We start from the raw sequence: 16,840 nt of genomic DNA, 5'->3' as shown, positions 1-16,840 counted from the left end.
CTCCTCGTTGTTCTCCTCTTCCCACAACTCTGCCGCCATATCTAGTAAATTGCGGGGTTGTCTCCCAAATACAAGTTCAAATGGGCTATGCCCGGTGGAGGATTGCTCATGTGTCCTTATTGCATACAACACTAGGGGAAGTTTCTGGTCCCAGTCTTTTCCTGAGTCGCTCACCATTTTCCTCAAGAGGGTTTTGATGGTGCGGTTATATCGCTCCACTAAACCATCCGTTTATGGATGATATACCAACGTCTTTATCTGTATAATGGCTAGGGATTTGCATATCTATTTCATAAGTCCAGATATGAAGGGTGTCCCCTGATCGGTAAGAATTTCTTCGGGGAAACCAACCCGGGAGAAAAATGTGATCATGGCTTGTGCAATTGCCTTAGTGGTAGTACTGGTAAGGGGAATTGCCTCGGGATACCTGCTCGCATAGTCGACCAGGACGAGTATATGGGTGTGTCCTTTACTAGATGGTAAAAGTGGTCCAACTAAGTCCATACCTACTCGTTTGAAGGGTGTATCGATAATAGGTAATGGACGTAACGGGGCTCTTCTGGTGGCCCCCGGTTCTACTAGTTGAAATTTTGGGCAGTGAGTACAGTACCTTCGAATATGCGCATACACTCTTGGCCAGTAAAACCGTCTTAGTAAGTATTCCTCGGTTTTCTCACGGCCACAATGACCTCCCCCCGGCTGGTTGTGGGCTAGGAATAGTCCCTGAGTCCGGTATGGTTCTGGAACTACTAGTTGTCTCTTCTCCCCATTTACTGCTGTGGTTACCCTATACAGCAAGTCCTTGTGCACTAAAAAATAGGGACCTACCTCTCCGGTAGGGTCGTTTTTGGCACTCCTCCAGGCGTTTCCTAGGGTGGGATCTTCGCGGTGGCTCATTCTAAACAATATAAGGGCGCTGTCTATATTGGCCACTAGTTTCCCTACTTCTTTCTGGCCTTGTTTAGTAGTAAATCTCTGTTTCTCTGCTCTCTTCTCTTTTCGGGTTAACTTTTTCCGTTCGGGGGGACTATAGATAGGGTCATCCCGAAAAGGAGCAGCAACCCACCAATCATCTATAGGGTTGTGCTTCCGTGTTTGATCCAAGATCTCATTAAATCTTTGATAATCAGTCCCAATGACGCAGTCTTCTATTAAGTTATCCATGAGCCCCATGGAGAGGAAGTCATGGTGAGTGTTCCATTCTACTTCTACCACTTCAAGGGGATACTGAGCCTGGTCCCCACGAACGCAACATATTGTCACCCAGTGATCGTTATTAGGATTGATAGATTTGACCATATCGCGACGTATTACTGACTGACTACATCCGGAGTCAATCAAGGCCATGACCGATTGTCCATTTATCCGAAGGGGGTGTTTGAAGGATGCATCACTTTTCCCCAGGCACAGGTCTCTCCCTCGAGTGACCCCTATTTCCATCGGCTCTACTCCCTCATGTTTTTTTGGACATCCTCAGGCGATGTGGCCCCACTCCCCACAGCTGAAGCACTGAGGTTGTTGCATGGGATTTCTCTCGATACTCCGGGAGGGTCCGGGTTCCTCAATGGTTCGTCTTGGTGGATATTGGGGAGGAGTTAAAGGCGGTTTACCCAGGGGTCTGGGGTTTTGGCTCTTCACATCCACTGACCTGTGGTAGGCGCATGCCAGGTCAACGGCTGTCTCAGTATCAATTTTAGGGTGCTGCCTTATCCAGTTCCGGGTGCTTGGAGGCAGGGAATCTAGGTACAGTTCTAAAATGATGGCTTTAATAACATCTTCATGGTCAGTCCCTATGGGTCCCAGCCACTTTAGTCCTAAGTCCTTCACCCGGTAATAATAGGTACGTGGGTCTTCGTGGGGTCCCCATTTAACTTTGCGGAATTTTGTCCTATAATACTCAGTATCATGTCCCACTCGCTCTAAAATACTTTTCTTTATATCAGGATAGGGGGTGGTACCACCCGGATTTGCAGCCTGATAAGCGGATTGAAGAGTGCCTGTCAAGAGGGGAGCGATGTATTGGCCCCACCTATTTTCAGGCCATTGAGCTGAGGAAGCTACTCTTTCAAAGTTCGTGAAAAAAGAATCGGGGTCTTCTCCCTCCTGGTATCTTTGTAATACCGAACTTGGCACGTTCGGATGTACCTTACTGGCTGCGATTGTGTCGGTCAGTTTTTGGAGAGCGGTCTCGTGAACCAGTTGATTATTGGCCATTATGGTGGCCTGACTCTTCAAGGCGGATTGAAGAGCCTCCCTGTCCTCCTTGGCCTCCCTCTGTTGCGCCTCCCACACCAACTGGAGGTGGCGTTGACCTTCCGCGAGTTGTTTTATCATATCCTCGAGGCTGGGTTTTTCCTCCATATTAGTAATACCTCTGTACACCCAGTATGAAGTGGAGACCAACGCTCATCCCACTTCTGACACCACTGTGGGGTTGGGCTCAGGGGTACAGAGGACGCGGACTCTGATCAGTGGAGAAGTGTGGCTCAATGGTTAGAGCGGCAGACCCTGAAGCAGAGATCTGGCTCAAGACCAGGGTTCAAGTCCCGCTTCGGCAGGTCTTGGGCTCAATTCCCCTTGACCAGATAATTCTCGCCTCGGTGCCTAATCTAATTCATGGGTCCCACTCTGCAACTCTGGGCAATAGCTTGCTTAATCTCCACAACGGCCCCAACAGCGCTTGGATGCCTGGCTTCACCCTGGGGGTGCTCAGGAGTGGGCGCCTCACAGGGAAAAGCCAGGAGGGGTTCCATAGCGGTATGAGTACAGCGCCTTGAGACCCTAACGGGTGAGTAGTGCGCTATACAAGTGCCAATTTACATTTACATTTCAGAGCCCCTATTAGGGCTGATACATGTTTTATTTATTTGTATTATAGGATAGATTGGATAATAGCAATGATGGTACGTCTTCTTTTCTTCTTCCTGGGTGGCGACCTTCAGGTGGCTTCTTCTGGGTCTCACGGTTTCTCGGAAGAACAAAAAGGCCAGGTGAGTGGGACGATATTTCTCTATTTCTCAATTAAGTGTTTAGTGCAAGGGGGAAGGGGGAGTGTGGCGGTACGAATTATAGGAGGTGGTGTTTTAGTTGGGGTTTAGGAATTAAGGGAGCAGGCTGTTAAGGTACTCTGACAGGCTGGTGATCGGGTGGGAGGGTGGTCTGTGAATTCCCAGTCCCTGTTCCGTGAATAGCCTTCCTTAGCCTCCTCCTGTCCTCCCCAGGTTCCTTTTCCTCCCTCCAACTCCCCTTTTCCCCCTTTACGAGGGTTGCCTCGGAAGAGCGCACGTGCCTTGTACAGCCACGACCCTCCAGGGTCGTGGCGGGCTGTCTCGCTCTCTCTCTGTGGTTCCTTGGCGTCCGTGCCTGGGCTGGACCTCGGCTCCGCACTTCTTTCAGCGCCGGTGTTGGCTGGGTCCTCCGGTTCGGCGTCTTCGTTCGGCTTCTCCTTTCCGGATGCGGCGGTGCGGCGTATCTCCTGCTCTTCCAGCTCTGTTCCGCCCCCCTCGGTGGCGGCGTCTTCCTTTTGTGTCGCTGCGGCAACCCGGAAGTCCGGTGCCGACCGTCGTCTCCGCCCCCACGCGTCTCCTTGACGACGGGAACTGGTGCCGGGGGAAGCGGGCGGCAGCTGCCATTGTTGTGCGCTGGTAGGCGAGGTGAGCGACACCCGCCTACAAGGCGCCACCCCCGTCCCAGCACCGCCCTCCCAGAAGCCTCTCAACATGTTTTTCGTGCCCGCTCACCCAGGAGGGTGGGCATCTCCTTCGCCCCAGGCACCTCAGGCCCTGGCCCAGTCAGCCCAGCTGCCCTGAGTGAGGAGTCTATTGACCTCCTGCAATCCATCTCTGTTGGGCAGCCAACCATTGTGAATGCCATCCAGGGGCTGGCAGGGTATTTGTAACAAACAAATGCATTCCTGGAGGGCATTCACTCTGGGGTGGCGGCCCAACAGAGATCATTCCAGGCTCTGGCCTCTTATCTGATGGCAGCCATTGTCCCTGTCTCGAGCCTCCCCCCTCCAACTTTCTCTACCCAGTCCTATTCCCCTTAACCCCAGCCTATCCCAAGCACACCATCAGACCAGCATGCACCCAAGACAACACACAGGAGTGGCTCAGGCAAACACAAGCACCACACATCATCCCACAGGCACTCACACAAACACCATCCAGAACCAGACATGCCAACATCCACTGCCTCCACTGTGTCCCCCTCCTTCTTGTCATCCACCACCCTCCCAGTAGTATCTCCACTCACACCTACATGCACTACATCCTCATCCAGTACCTCCATCACCATCATGCCTATCAGTACACACCCCTCACTGGCAGTCACCACCCCCACATCCATGCACACGTCCCCTGTGTCCTTTCCCACTGTGTCTGTGCCCCCTCATCCCAAAGTACACAAACGCAAGCACTCAGACACCCAACAGCCATCCACCTCACAACAGCATCCAGCTCCTGCACCTGCACCCAAACACAGCAGGCAGACACCTCCAACCACCACTCCCTCTTCCTCCACTCCCAAACCTTCTCCCTCTTCCCACCCCAGTGTCCCTAAAAAGCTTTTCCTCTCCACCCTTGACCTCTTCCCTGCCCTTTCCCACCCCCCGTCCTTCACTTCGGGCCAGGGTAGGCAGAACCCAGGCCAGCACCTCAGCCACCCAGTCCACGTCCACTGTAGTTTCGGCAGCTACTGCAGGTGTGAGAGGCTCCAAGGAGACACCCATCAGCACTGCCAGTGTGCCTGCACCAGCTGGCAAGGGAAAGAAGGGACCACCAGCTACCAAAGGCAAGGAGGCACCACCAGATGGCAAGGACAAGAAGGGACCACCAACTACCAAGGGCAAGGAGGCACCACCAGCTGGCAAGGGCAAAGAGGCACCACCAGCTGGAAAGGGCAAGAAGGGACCACCAGCTACCAAGGGCAAGGAGGCACTACCAGCTGGAAAGAGTAAGAAGGGACCACCAGCTGCCAAGGGCAAAGACAAAGGTCCGGCCACTGCAGGCAGGATGGATAGGGGGCCTGGTGCTGGAGCTGAATCTGAGCACACAACACAAACCATGGCACTACAGCAGTCTGAGGCTGCAGGGGAAGGGCTGGAGCCTCCCCCCACCACTGCCAGCACCGCCACCAGCACCGCCGCTGCATCGCCACCTGCAGCGCCACCTGCACCACTCTTATCACCACTGCCAGCAGCAGCAGCCCCAGTGGGCAGCCATCCGAGGCTGCAGGGGAAGGGCTGTAGCCTCCCCCCACCACTGCCAGCACCGCCACCAGCACCGGCACTACCACCACTGTGCAGCCGTCACCGCCGGCGGATGGACTGTAGTCCTGCCTCCATGGAGTGTCATGCATCCTGCCCACTGCAAATCTTGTGGGTCTGACACCCAGGTGAGGGACTGTGACCTGGCACTCCCCAAGTGCTGCATCACTGGACACAAAGCCCCCTCCAGAACCAGTGGAAGAAGGCATCCACTCACCCCCTCCGTGCCAGGATGAAGCACACTGGGCACAAAGCCCCCTCCAGAACCAGTGGAAGAAGGCATCCACTCACCCCCTCCTTGCCAGGATGAAGCACACTGGGCACAAAGCCCCCTCCAGAACCAGTGGAAGAAGGCATCCACTCACTCCCTCCACGCCAGGATGAAGCACACTGAGCACAAAGCCCACTCCAGAACCAGTGGAAGAAGCCACCCAGGTGAGAGACTGTGGCTTTGCACTCCTCAGGACCAAGCAGTGGGCAAACCACCCACTAGAGAGACTGTGGCTTTGCACTCCCCAGGTAAATGCAGTGGGCAAACCACCCACTTGAGAGACTGTGGCGTTGCACTCCCCAGGACCAAGCAGTGGGCAAACCACCCACTAGAGAGACTGTGGCTTTGCACTCCCCAGGACCAAGCAGTGGACAAACCACCCACTAGAGAGACTGTGGCTTTGCACTCCCCAGGACCAAGCCGTGGGCAAACCACCCACTTGAGAGACTGTGGATTTGCAATCCCCAGGACCAAGCACTGGGCATGTAGCCCCCTCCAGCACCAGTGGCATTGTACCATCTTCGGGATGAGGTGCCCCCCTACCTCTTCCCCCTGAGGTGCCTGTGTATTTTTGACCTGATGCCCCAGAAGTGTTGTCTCTGTATTGAGGCAGAAGTCAAGTGGGGCCTTGGCCTATGCGATATGGCCCTGTGGCCCACGGACATTATGGACAGGGCAGTGTCCCTCCATTTGTATTTCTGTATATACTGTGTTTATTTTTGAGGACGTATAGCTGTTATTTTATCTTATTACACTCACTGTAATCAGTTCCTTTTGTCCTTGCATTATTCCTGAGGGGTACGGGGTGTATATGTAATGTTACTGCATCTGTTTGTGTGTATGGTGTTGGGGGGTGCGTGTGTGTCACTCTCTTTTTCCTCCCCCGTCCCCTGTGTGCTATGGGCGGTACTCACCGTAGTCGTCTTCTCCAGCCGTCTTCTCTCGTTGGTATTCCTGGTGTAGGAGGAGGTAGACCAGCATGGGTAACACCTGTAGTTCGGGCTCCATGGCGTCGTGGTTGTTCCCTGATAGTCCAGAAGTGAGTCGTTTTCCTTCTGTGTACTGTTTCCTCCGTGCTTTTGATGGTGTTGGTACCGCCCAGGAAAAGGTGGCGGATTGGCCTGTTGTTGGCGGTTTCCGCCGTGGTCATAATTCATTTTTTTTTACCGCCGGCCTTTTGCCGTTGTTACCGCCGCTTTATCACCGACCACCAGGGTTGTAATGAGAGCCTAAGTGTGTTACATAGATGTATGGTAAAATGAGGACTGACTAAACATAACTCATAGGGGGTTATTACAACTTTGGAGGAGGTGTTAATCCGTCCCAAAAGTGACGGTAAAGTGACGGATATACCACCAGCCGTATTACAAGTCCATTATATCCTATGGAACTCATAATACGGCTGGTGGTATATCCGTCACTTTACCGTCACTTTTGGGACGGATTAACACCTCCTCCAAAGTTGTAATAACCCCCATAATGTGTTAGTCTGGCATTTGTCAAATGTTGAGTTTGTATTTTGTTTAACAATATATCTACAGCGTGAGATACATACTGATGTACTTTGTGTCTTAGAATCTGTATTTCTGCATGTTTTAGGGAAACAGCTACTGTTGTAGTTTCACTCAGACATGTTAGTAAGGCTCGAGCAAACATGTCTGAGATGGAAAAATAAGTGAACAGTCTATTCCTTTCACCCTGTTGTGTAAGAACAGCAAGTGTACACCCATCTTGTTCATGTACCAAAAGATGAAATTCTTTAGTATAGTCAGGCATTCCAAGCGCAGGAGCTTCACAGAGTTCCTGTTTGATTTGTTTAAAACTATTCTGATGTTCAGTTAACCATGGTAAAGTTTGTGAGGTGTCTTTAGTCATAAGGTTTAGCAAGCGTTTGGAAAGAAGGGAAAATGTAAGGATCCATTGTCTGCAGTTACCTGCCACGCCAAGAAAGTTTTGTACTTGTGCTGTATGGGCTTGAATATTCAATATAGCTTTCACTCTTTAAGGGGCAAGTCTCCTTTCCCCCTTAGAGAGGAGGTGTCCTAAATAGGCAACTTCCTGTTGACCAAATTGCAATTTAGTGGGAGATACCTTGTATAGCAAGGACATTTAGTAATGCAATGGAATCAGAAGCACAGTCTCTTTCGCTGGTGCTGGCCAGTAATATATCATCTATGTTTTGTATGAGAGTTGTGTTTGATGTCAACTGAAAATTATCTAGTTATGCTTTTAGTGCCAGTAAATAAATGGAAGAGCTTTCTATGAAGCCCTATAAGATACATGTAAAGCAATAACAGCGATTTTTGCATAAAAAACTGAATAGGTACTGTGGGACTTCATGGAGAGGAATGCAAAAGAAAACATTTTTTCAAATCAATGACAGAAAAGTAACATGGCAGAATGCCAGGTAAAACTGTGGCAATATTAGGTACCACTGTGAAATATGGTTTAACTATTGTTTCAACCTAACGCAGGTCAACCACTAACCTAACCTTCAGACATCTTCCTTAGTAGGATCATCACTCTTTTTTAATACAGGGAGAGTTGGCCTCTTGCATGTCTATTATCGCCCCGTTCCTAAGTAAGCCTTGTATCACTATTTCCATCCCCTTTTCTCCTTCTGGTATCTTTTTATCCTGTTGCACTGGTGGAAGAGGAACATTTTGTTTCACTGTTATTTGTGCAGGTGCTACTGTCATGCATCCCACATCATTCGTACTGGAGGCCCAAACATTGTTGTCTACTTTGTCAAACACCCATTTCGGTACTTCAGTTTGGGGTCGGGCATAATAGATATTAGTGGGAAAAAGAGAGTTTTCAGTGCATTTTATTGTTGAATTCATTTTTTGAAGTAAGTCTATGCCCAACAAGTTAAGGGTGCATTTGTCTGTTATTACAAAACAATATTTATCAATTATTGGACCAATGGTATATGTCAGGGGTGGAGACGGGACTAGGTACATTAGAAAATCCCACAGATTTAATATATTTTCCTGAGAGGGGTGCATGTGGGATAATTTGCCAAGAATTGGAATTTCCATCTGTTCCTCTCTCCCTACTGGGCCACCATATTGGGAAAAATCATAATCAGGCAAGGGGACCGTTACCATCTGGGATTCGTTAGCCTGCCTGTGAAAGTAGCTTTTTGAGTCTCCCTGATAAGTGGTGTCATTAGAATAATTTGCGACATAGGGGCCATAATTGGGCATAGCATTATGTTGTTGTGTCCCTCTGTTAAAAGAATTCTTCAACCCCCTTGGGTACGTCCTTTGACATGGAGCTCCCTCTGTTAGTTTTCTATAGAAACAGACAGTCTCTAATCCAATGATTAGACTCTTTGCAATTGTGGCACACGTTATCTATTTGGGTATTCTGGAGTCTGTAAATTTGTGCAACGTATCCCCTTGGTCCCACCTCCTCCGTATTGTCCGCCAAATGTGGACCTGTCTCTCCCTTGCTGTAGTTGCTGGAGCACCACTTTACTCTTTAACTCATTGTGTTCTTTATCCTTATTCTGTTTTTCCTGTGCCTGTCTCTCAGCATAGTATTGGGCAATGGATAATACTTCTGTTAGTGGTTTTACTCCCCATGTTGGCTCATAGGTGTGGATGGATAATCTTATACAGTCTTGGAAGCCATTTACAAAACAACTGGAGAGGGCTTGTTGGGGCCCCCTCATCAGCAGTATCCAACCCACCATGGGCAGAGAACACCTTTTGTAATTGGGAGAAGAAGGCTGCTATAATTTCTTTCTTTTCTTGTTTACGGTTGTCCAATTTTGTCCAATCTAGTCCCTTACGGGGTACTAATTCTTGCAATCTAACCATTAATCTGCCTTTCAATCAAGTGCTTGACCATCAGCTTTCCGGGCATCTTCTGTAGAATTAATTTTGGTCCAGTCAACATCTTCAAAGTTTTGTTTCCTGCACTTCTTCCATGTAGCAGATGCAAGAATGCAGGAAAACATTTGGGCTATGTCATTCAATGTTAACTGGCCTATGCGCAATATCTTTTCTGTTATGGTATATGATTCATCAGGCCATTGAGATATGTTTTAGTCCAGCAGACATGTACATGATAACAAGGGTTATCGGTGTTAAAACCTGGTACTTTACGCATAGGGCCATCATAGAGGCACATAAAGATTGGTACATGTCAATCCATTCAAGATATAGGGCAAACTAGGTATCACATTCAGCGTCCTTCAGGCCAAATGTCTTAGATTGGCTTTCATAAGGGGTGAAATCTTACTGAATTATACCTAATGCATAGAGGGTGTATAACTTTCCCATTTCTCGTATTTTAGAGTTTTTCGCTGCATGTACGCAGGTGTTCAAATTCCTATCCTCCTGTACTGCATCTTGCTTAGTGCCATGTATTATGCAGTTCTGAATGGATGTCTAAATTTGAGCTCTCTTCTGGTGTTTTGGTGCTTCTTAATAATTTAGTACTGGGAGAAGATCCCCCAGTAGGCAGCAAATTTGGAGGAGGAGTAAAAGGAGGGTCATCCTCCGTTGGGCCTCCCTGTTCTTCTAATGCAGGCATATCAGAACCAGAGGTCTCCGATATCACCTGTGTTTGCCTTAAGTGATCAATGGCTGCTTGATAGGGTGGCGGGAACGGTCTTTTAGTGAAAATGTGTTCAATTATAGAGTCCTCCGAAATGGAAGGAAATGAGGCCATCTGTTCTAGTTTCTATACCACAAATGTCTTAATCTCCTTCATATTATGTTCCCTCATCTCTTCAGCAAATTCATCAGCCCTTTTCATTCTGTCATGTTCCCTTGCTTTCTCCCTTTCCATCTTCATTACTTCCTTAATATGTTTTTGCCTGACATATTATTTCCATCTATTCAGCACATCAAACTAAAACAGTCTCACTTTCCTCTTTACTTTCTCAAACATACATTCCCTTAGGTAATTCAATCTATCATAATCAAGGGTGCCATTCATTGAAAACCGTAATAAGGGATCCATTTTTTGTATACTTATGCCATAAATGCAAAACAGTCTAGCCTCCATCCTTTGTTTAGTCACTATTTCCTATGCTGGAGTTTCTTCCCTTCTACTGGCCATGGCAGCACTTGATCTCCATAATGTTTATTTACTCCACACAATTTGCTTCAACAACTACCCATTTTTCAGGGTAGGTCGCTCCCCCTGCCGCTGCAGCTCCTCCAGGTTCCTGAGTTCCTGAGACCCACCTAACAGTAAGTACCCCCCACCTCCCAGCCCCTCGCTCTGCCCCGCGCTACTCACCCTCGCTCCTGCTCCTGCTTCTTTTCTTCTTTTCTTCTTTTCTTCTTTTCTTCTTTTCTTCTTTTCTTCTTCTCTGCTCTTCCTCCTCGCTCCTCGTCTGTAATCTTCTGCTGTACTCTTCTTTTCCCCGTCTTCTCTCTTCTTCTCTTCTTCCTCATCTTCTTCTGTGGTCTTCTGCCTTCTGTTCTTCGTTTTCTGTATCTTCTTCTGTGTTCTTCTGTGTTCTTCTGTGTTCTTCCGGTCTTCTGTTCCCTGTTCTTCCGGTCTTCTGTTCTTCTGTTCTTCTGTTCTTCTGGTCTTCTGTTCTTCTGTTCTTCTGTTCTTCCGGTCCTCTGGTCTTCTATCTTCTGCCTTCGGCTCTTCTGCCTCCTCCGTCTTCTTCTCCCCGCGCCTGCCCTCCTGCTCCTACCTCATCCCCCTCCCTCACTCGCATCCCCCTCTCTATCTCCCCTATCTAACCCGTTCACTATCTACCTCCCTCACTCCTCCTATCTACCTATCTCTCTATCTCTCTATCCCACTATCTAATCTCCCTCACTCTCCACCTCCTCCTATCTTCCTATCTCTCTATCTATTTCCCTATCTATCGATTTCTCTATCTATCTATTTTCTCTATCTACTTCTCTATCTTTCCCCCCTTCCCGCCACCCCCTCTATTACCTATCCTCTCACTCTACCTCTCACCCTCACCCACCTCTACAACCCCCCCTCCCCTATCTTCACAACCCTACTCCTATCTTTCTACCTAATCTCCTAAACCTCCTAACACTCACCCCCTCCACCCTTAAACCCCCCTCCCCCAGCTCTTCTCACTCTACCTGTCCCCCCTCCCTCGCGCTTTCCCGCCTCGACCTCCTGCACGCCCCCGCCCCCAGCTCCCATTCGCCCCCAGCTGACCCCTCCCCCCCCTCCTACCTCATATGGCGGCCGCTGCGCAACAGTGGTAGCGACCCTTGACCCAAAGGTAGGTCGCTCCCCCTGCCGCTGCAGCTCCTCCAGCTCCTCCAGGTTCCTGAGTTCCTGAGACCAACCTAACAGTAAGTACCCCCCACCTCCCAGCCCCTCGCTCTGCCCCGCGCTACTCACCCTCTCTCCTGCTTCTTTTCTTCTTTTCTTCTTCTCTGCTCTTCCTCCTCGCTCCTCGTCTGTAATCTTCTGCTGTACTCTTCTTTTCCCCGTCTTCTCTCTTCTTCCTCATCTTCTTCTGTGGTCTTCTGTATCTTCTTCTGTGTTCTTCTGTGTTCTTCTGTGTTATTCCGGTCTTCTGTTCCCTGTTCTTCCGGTCTTCTGTTCTTCTGTTCTTCCGGTCCTCTGGTCTTCTATCTTCTGCCTTTGGCTCTTCTGCCTCCTCCGTCTTTTTCTCCCCGCGCCTGCCCTCCTGCTCCTACCTCATCCCCCTCCCTCACTCGCATCCCCCTCTCTATCTCCCCTATCTAACCCGTTCACTATCTACCTCCCTCACTCCTCCTATCTACCTATCTCTCTATCTCTCGATCCCACTATCTAATCTCCCTCACTCTCCACCTCCTCCTATCTTCCTATCTCTCTATCTATTTCCCTATCTATCGATTTCTCTATCTATCTATTTTCTCTATCTACTTCTCTATCTTTCCCCCCCTTCCCGCCACCCCCTCTATTACCTATCCTCTCACTCTACCTCTCACCCTCACCCTCACCCACCTCTACAACCCCCCCCTCCCCTATCTTCACAACCCTACTCCTATCTTTCTCCCTAATCTCCTAAACCTCCTAACACTCACCCCCTCCACCCTTAAACCCCCCTCCCCCAGCTCTTCTCACTCTACCTGTCCCCCCCTCCCTCGCGCTTTCCCGCCGCGACCTCCTGCACGCCCCCGCCCCCCAGCTCCCATTCACCCCCAGCTGAGCCCTCCCCCCCCTCCTACCTCATATGGCGGCCGCTGCGCAACAGTGGTAGCGACCCTTGACCCAAAGGTAGGTCGCTCCCCCTGCCGCTGCAGCTCCTCCAGCTCCTCCAGGTTCCTGAGTTCCTGAGACCCACCTAACAGTAAGTACCCCCCACCTCCCAGCCCCTCGCTCTGCCCCGCGCTACTCACCCTCTCTCCTGCTCCTGCTTCTTTTCTTCTTCTCTGCTCTTCCTCCTCGCTCCTCGTCTGTAATCTTCTGCTGTACTCTTCTTTTCCCCGTCTTCTCTCTTCTTCCTCATCTTCTTCTGTGGTCTTCTGTATCTTCTTCTGTGTTCTCCTGTGTTCTTCTGTGTTCTTCTGTGTTATTCCGGTCTTCTGTTCCCTGTTCTTCCGGTCTTCTGTTCTTCTGTTCTTCCGGTCCTCTGGTCTTCTATCTTCTGCCTTCGGCTCTTCTGCCTCCTCCGTCTTCTTCTCCCCGCGCCTGCCCTCCTGCTCCTACCTCATCCCCCTCCCTCACTCCCATCCCCCTCTCTATCTCCCCTATCTAACCCGTTCACTATCTACCTCCCTCACTCCTCCTATCTTCCTATCTCTCTATCTATTTCCCTATCTATCGATTTCTCTATCTATCTATTTTCTCTATCTACTTCTCTATCTTTCCCCCCCTTCCCGCCACCCCCTCTATTACCTATCCTCTCACTCTACCTCTCACCCTCACCCACCTCTACAAACCCCCCTCCCCTATCTTCACAACCCTACTCCTATCTTTCTCCCTAATCTCCTAAACCTCCTAACACTCACCCCCTCCACCCTTAAACCCCCCTCCCCCAGCTCTTCTCACTCTACCTGTCCCCCCCTCCCTCGCGCTTTCCCGCCGCGACCTCCTGCACGCCCCCGCCCCCCAGCTCCCATTCGCCCCCAGCTGACCCCTCCCCCCCCTCCTACCTCATATGGTGGCCGCTGCGCGACCCCTGGTCCCAAGCTCTCCCAAGCCCCGCTGATCCGCTACGACCCCACCACCCTCCACGCCCTCAACCCAGGACGCTCCAACACCTGCTTCCAAGCTCACCCCAAACGCACCCATGGACCCTTCGCCTGCAACTCCTGCAAACGCATCTTCCACCACGCTACTACCACGACCACAAGCCCACGCGCCATCAACCACCTCAAGTGCATCCTAGTCAACGCTCGCTCCGTCCACAAACACGCCGTCGAACTCTGGGACCTCCTGGATTCCACAGCACCGGACGTCGCCTTCATCACGGAGACCTGGATGAACGCCTCCTCTGCGCCAGACATCGCCACCGCCATCCCTGAAGGCTACAAGATCTCCAGGAAAGACCGCACCAACCAAGCAGGAGGAGGTATCGCCATCGTCTTCAAAGACTCCATCAGCGTCACCATCTCCACCGAAGACACCCCTCTCGCCGCTGAACACCTGCATTTTCAGATTCGCACCGACCCGAGGACCACCCTCAGAGGATCCCTCGTCTACCGTCCTCCCGGACCACGCGCCCCTTTCAGCGACGCCATCGCCGACTTCATCTCCCCGCACGCCCTCGCCTGACCGGACTACATCCTCCTAGGCGACCTCAACTTCCATCTGGAACAAAACAACGACCCCAACACCACCACCCTGCTCGACAACCTCGCCAACCTCGGCCTCAAACAACTGGTGAACATTGCCACCCACATCGCCGGACACACTCTCGACCCTATCTTCTCCGCCAGCAAACACGTCTTCTTCAGCCACACCTCCGCCCTACACTGGACCGACCACAGCTGCGTCCACTTCACATTCCGACGCGAGACCCGCCACCTCCGCACTCAACCCATCCCTCATCGACAGTGGAACAAGATCCCTGAAGAGCAACTCTTCTCCGCACTAGCCGCCAACCAACCCACCCTCACCACCGACCCCAACGACGCAGCCCTCAAACTCACAAACTGGATCTCCAACTGCGCAGACAACCTTGCTCCCCTCAAACGCACACATCGACAGACCAACACCAAAAAACCTCTCTGGTTCTCTGACACCCTCAAAGAATCAAAGAAAACTTGTCGCGCCCTTGAGAAAGCCTGGCGCAAGGACCACACCGCTGACAACATGAACGCCCTCAAGAACGCTACCCGCGAACACCACCACCTGATCCGCGCTGCCAAAAGGAACTTCTTCACCGACAGACTGGACAAAAACAGCCACAACAGCAGAGAACTCTTCAGCATCGTCAAGGAGTTCTCCAACCCCAGCGCCAACGCCAACGCCGTCACGCCCTCACAGGATCTGTGCGAATCCCTCGCCACTTTCTTCCATCGCAAGATCAGCGACCTCCACGACAGCTTCGGACACCAGACCCAACCAAACACCACCGAACCCGCACCCCCGGCCATCACCCTCAACAACTGGACCCACATCAACACGGAAGAAACCAAATCCATCATGAACTCTATCCACTCCGGCGCCCCTTCGGACCCTTGCCCGCACTTCATCTTTAACAAAGCCGACGACATCATCGCCCCGCACCTCCAGACCGTCATCAACTCTTCTTTTTCTTCTGCTACCTTCCCCGAATGCTGGAAACACGCCGAAGTCAACGCCCTACTAAAGAAACCTACGGCTGACCCGAGCGACCTGAAAAACTTCCGCCCCATCTCTCTTCTGCCTTTCCCAGCCAAAGTAATAGAGAAGACCGTCAACAAACAGCTGACCACCTTCCTGGAAGACAACAACCTGCTCGACCCCTCACAAACCGGATTCCGAACCAACCACAGCACTGAAACTGCCCTCATCTCAGTCACAGACGACATCAGAACCCTGATGGACAACGGTGAAACAGTTGCCCTCATTCTCCTCGACCTCTCGGCTGCCTTTGACACCGTCTGTCACCGCACCCTAATCACTCGCCTCCGCTCCACCGGGATCCAAGGCCAGGCCCTGGACTGGATCGCCTCCTTCCTCGCAAACCGTTCACAAAGAGTTTACTTCCCTCCGTTTCGCTCAGAACCCACCGAGATCATCTGCGGCGTACCTCAAGGCTCATCACTCAGCCCGACACTCTTCAATGTCTACATGAGCCCCCTCGCCAACATTGTACGCAAGCACGACATCATCATCACCTCCTACGCCGACGACACCCAACTTATACTCTCCCTCACCAAGGACCCCGCCAGCGCCAAGACCAACCTACAAGAGGGTATGAAGGACGTCGCAGATTGGATGAGGCTCAGCCGCATAAAGCTGAACTCTGAAAAAACGGAAGTCCTCATCCTCGGCAACACCCCGTCCGCCTGGGACGACTCCTGGTGGCCCACGGCTCTCGGCACCGCACCGACCCCCACAGACCACGCCCGCAACCTCGGCTTCATCTTGGACCCTCTTCTCACCATGACTAAGCAAGTCAACGCCGTGTCCTGTGCCTGCTTCCTCACCCTCCGCATGCTCCGTAAGATCTTCCGCTGGATCCCCGCCGACACCAGAAAAACCGTGACCCACGCCGTCGTCACGAGCCGCCTGGACTACGGCAACACCCTCTACGCCAAGACCACAGCCAAACTCCAAAATCGCCTGCAACGCATTCAAAACGCCTCGGCCCGCCTCATCCTAGACGTACCCCGCAGCAGCCACATCTCCGCACACCTGAGACACCTGCATTGGCTCCCAGTCAGCAAAAGGATCCCCTTCCGACTTCTCACCCACGCACACAAAGCCCTCTACGACAAGGGACCGGAATACCTCAACAGACGCCTCAGCTTCTACGTCCCCACCCGCCACCTGCGCTCCTCTGGCCTCGCACTTGCTGCTGTCCCTCGCATCCGCCGCTCCACGGCGGGTGGGAGATCTTTCTCCTTCCTGGCGGCCAAGACCTGGAACTCCCTCCCCACCAGCCTCAGGACCACCCAGGACCACTCCGGAGACTCCAAAAGACCTGGCTGTTCGAGCAGCGTTAACCCCCCCTTTTTCCCCCTAGCGCCTTGAGACCCGCACGGGTGAGTAGCGCGCTTTATAAATGTTAATGATTTGATTTGATTTGATTCACCACTTCTACAAGATAATTATTTCAGTGCAGTAATGGTGAATCTTCTTTTTCACAATGCTAATGCTTCCCGTCACACCACTAAAAATCATATGAGACTATCACATAACAAAGTAAAATGATA

Source organism: Pleurodeles waltl, chromosome 4_1 (assembly GCF_031143425.1).
Source record: "Pleurodeles waltl isolate 20211129_DDA chromosome 4_1, aPleWal1.hap1.20221129, whole genome shotgun sequence".
Lineage (NCBI taxonomy): Eukaryota > Metazoa > Chordata > Amphibia > Caudata > Salamandridae > Pleurodeles > Pleurodeles waltl.
The sequence above is the reverse complement of the archived record's forward strand: the minus strand, read 5'-3'. Positions refer to the sequence as shown.